This window comes from Meriones unguiculatus, chromosome 14, assembly GCF_030254825.1.
Source record: "Meriones unguiculatus strain TT.TT164.6M chromosome 14, Bangor_MerUng_6.1, whole genome shotgun sequence".
In the NCBI taxonomy this organism is placed as follows: Eukaryota; Metazoa; Chordata; class Mammalia; order Rodentia; family Muridae; genus Meriones; species Meriones unguiculatus.
In genome coordinates, this window is record NC_083361.1 from 88,608,695 (window position 1) to 88,612,683 (window position 3,989).

At 42.3% G+C, this 3,989-nt stretch overlaps 1 pseudogene; it reads left to right on the forward strand.

The window, feature by feature from the left end:
- Nucleotides 1-2,335: 2,335 nt before the first annotated feature.
- On the forward strand, nucleotides 2,336-3,274 carry LOC132646997 (olfactory receptor 52P1-like; annotated as a pseudogene).
- Nucleotides 3,275-3,989: the final 715 nt, after the last annotated feature.

Genomic DNA, 3,989 nt, shown 5'->3' on the forward strand with positions numbered 1-3,989 from the left:
CCTGGAGGGGACAGGAGCTCCACAAGGAGAGCAACAGAACCAAAAAATCTGGGCACAGGGTTCTTTTCTGAGACTGATACTCCAACCAAGGACCATTCATGGAGATAACCTAGAACCCCTGCATAGATGTAGCCCATGGCAGCTCAGTCTCTAAGTGGGTTCCCTAGTAATGGGAAGAGGGACTGTCTCTGACATGAACTCAGGGGCTAGCTCTTTGATCACCTCCACCTGAAGGGGAAGCAGCCTTACCAGGCCACAGAGAAAGACAATGCAGCCACTCCTGATGAGACTTGATAGGCTAGGATCAGATGAAAGGGAGGAAGACCTCCCCTATCAGTGGTCTGAGGGAGGGGCACAGGAAAATAAGAGAGAGGGAGAGTGGGAATGGGAGGGGATGAGAGAGGGTGCTACAGATGGGATACAATGTTAATAAACTGTAATTAATTAAAAATGAATACATGTATTTAATAAGTAGCACTAAATGGACTCCATGGGTTTAAAAACAAAGTACATGGCATTGGTAGGGGAAAATAGTAAGGTATAGTGCAAGAATTGAGAGAGAAACTCGGAGGCTGAATTTGTCCAGAACACTTATTTCCCCAGAGAACATGTTTTCTCCCTTTTCAGTTATGACTCAATAGAGAATAAATATTGTGCTCTGGAAAGGACAAAGTCACACACGCTACCAGGGCTAACATGGCAGTGTTGGGGAACATCGCACTGCTGTGTGTTTCAAGCTGTCCCAATCTTCATTTCCCTTTAACATTACATCCCCAAGGGGCTCATCTACCTCCGAATCTGAAGGAGCCCCCTGAGCAGCCATAGCCACCAACTTGATCATGTGTTCTCTGCTTCCTAAAACAACCTGGTCTCAGAGAACATAAGGCAATATTACGGATACAGACACGAAAATCAAATGGGTCCTCCTTGTTTAGCTTCTTTAGGACTACAGATTTTAGTATGTTTATCCAATATTATATGGCTAATATTCACTTATACATGAGTATATACCATGTGTGTCTTTCTGCTTCTGGGATACCTCACTCAGAATGATCTTTTCTAGTTCCCGACATTCGTAGGAAAATTTCATGATTCCTTTGTTTTTAATTGCTGAGTAGTATTCCATTGTGTAAATGTACCAAATCTATAGTCCTAAAGAAGCTAAACAACAAGGAGGACTCTTGGGAAGATGCTTAATCCTCATTCAGAAGGGCAAACAGGATAGACATCGGAAGTAGGAGAAGACAAGGATCAGGACAGGAGCCCTCCACAGAGGATCTCTGAAAGACTCCACCCACAAGGGTATTGAAGGAGACAGTGAGACTCATGGCCAAACTGAGTCTACAGAGCTGTGACACTCCAAGTAGACTGGGTTTATTTCCAAATCATGGGCTTGCAAATAGCAATTGAAAATATGTGACTGTGTGTTCTTTCTGCTCCTTCACTTGGTGTGTTTGTGTTCACCTGTCTATCAAGCCACCTGTTTAAGGACTTCATATTGTTAAATAGAAGTGATCAGAGAGCATTGTTAGTTAACAAATATCCAAGAAATTAATCAAATGGGGAGTTTCCAGTAATAAGATCCTTACACAAGTAAGGTAGTCTGTGAACTGTTGGTAGGTAGTCAATAATTACTCCTCTTAACTGTCTCTGTGTTGCCACAATCTAGGAATTCAACTGTGAATTGACCAATTTGCCTTTGTTTCCCTCATGTGTGCTTTTAAGCTCTTTTAAATCAACCTCCCTTGCTCAAAATATTTTTATGTTTTATACAATGAAGGGTCACACAGTTTTGAAATGAAAAATTGTACGATTTTCCTGAAGAAAATGTGTTGTATGCTTGACTTTATTTTTGAAGAATAATAAAGGAGTTATACCTATAATTTATATTCTTTGTTCTTATCAGATCCTATTAGGATGACTAAGCATTTAGTTTCACTAATGATAAGATTATAAATTTAAAAAGGCAGAATGTTTTTGCATTTGTTAAATAGGGTGTATTTGTATTTTCAAATCCTTCTCTGTATTTATCTCACTTTGAGGAGGAAATCACCACCAGCAACAAAGTTATACACTATCTTATTACAGATCTATAAATAGAGAGAGATAATGGCTAAAACTAAAGTGAGCTTTAAAGTTCAGGAAAAAATAATAAATAAATGTATTTCCTTTTCAGATTGAAATGCTAAATCTTTTTATGTTAGTATTTTCAGAGGTTTGGCTGAGTAATTCCTTTTGGAAACGTTTTCAAGTGATGCTGGACCAGGGAAGAATTTACAATGATATTTTCTGTTTGTAGATTACTACCCTTGGTACTTTCTACCAAACATACAGCATGCTTGGTTTTAACACGGCAGGCAACATTACATGTCAACACATTGGGTCTTTCTTCCTGGTTGGTATTCCTGGGTTGGAAAACTTTCACTGCTGGATTGGCATCCCTGTCTGCCTCCTGTTTGTCCTGACCCTGCTGGGGAACAGCGTAATCATAGCTACTATCAAGCTAGAGCCGAGCCTCCACCAGCCTATGTATTTCTTCCTTTGCATGCTGTCGGTGAATGACATGTGTCTTGCCACTTCTGCAACTCTGAAGATGCTTGGCATCTTCTGGTTTGATGCACATTGGATTGACTTTGATGCCTGTCTAACACAAATGTATTTTATCCACACGCTCTGCATCATGGAGTCGGCCATCCTAGTAGCGATGGCATTCGATCCCTTTGTGGCCATTTGTATCCCCCTTCATTATCCAAGGATCCTGACAACATCTATGATGACTAAACTAGGTCTAGTTGGCCTGGTCAGAGGTGTGCTCATGGTCTTACCATGTCCTCTTCTCACTAAGAGGCTGCCCTACTACACAGGCTATGTCATCCCTCATGCCTACTGTGAGCACATGGCTGTGGTGAAGTTGGCCAGCGCCAACACTCTCATTAACAGAGCGTATGGCATCTCAGTGGCCCTTTCAGTGATAACAGTGGACCTAGGACTCATAGCGACATCCTACATAAAAATCCTCCAGGCAGTGTTCCGGCTTTCTTCCCAGAATGCCCGCTCTAAAGCCCTGGGCACCTGTGCTGCGCATGTCTGCACCATGCTGGTCTCCTATACACCTGCACTGTTTAGCTTCCTAACTCACCGCGTTGGCAAGAAGGTGCCCCCCAGTGTTCACATCATTGTTGCGAGTGTGTACCTCTTAGTACCTTCCGCAGTTAATCCAGTGGTGTACGGTGTCAAGACCAAACAGATTCATGATTGAGTGAAAGATGTTTTCTTTTTTTTTCCTTTCTTTTAGTTTTAATTTTCTTTATATTAATTACAGTTTATTCACTTTGTGTCCCAGCTGTAGTCACCTCCCTCATTCCCTCCCAATCCCAACTTCTTTCCTTCAACTCCTCCCATGCCCCTCTCCAAGGCACTGATAGGCGAGGTCCTTTTCCCCTTCCATCTGGCCCTAGCCTATCAGGTCTCATCAGGACTGGCTGCACTGTCTTCCTCTATGGCCTGGTAAGGCTGCTTCCCTCACAGTGAGAGGTGATCAAAGAGCCAGCCACTGAGTTCATGTCAGAGACATTCACTGTTCCCCTTTCTAGGGAACCCACTTGGATACTGAGCTGCAATGGGCTACATCAATGCAATGGTTCTAGGTTATCTCCATGCATGGTCCTTGGTTGGAGTATCAGTCTCAGAAAAGACCCCTTTGCCCAGATTTTTTGGTTCTGTTGCTCTCCTTGTGCAGCAACTGTCCCCTCCAGCTCTTTTATCTCCCCCTTCTTTCATAATATTCCCTGAACTCAGCCCAAAGTTTGGATATGAGCCTCAGCATCTGCTTTGATACCCTGCTGGATAGAATCTTTCAGAGGCCCTCTGTGGTAGGCTCCTATCTGATAGATGTTTTCTTTACACAAAAATAAAACTTCCTCAAAGGTAAAATATTACTATAAAACTTATTTTAACAGATTGTGTTTTGTGCAGTCAGGATACATTAA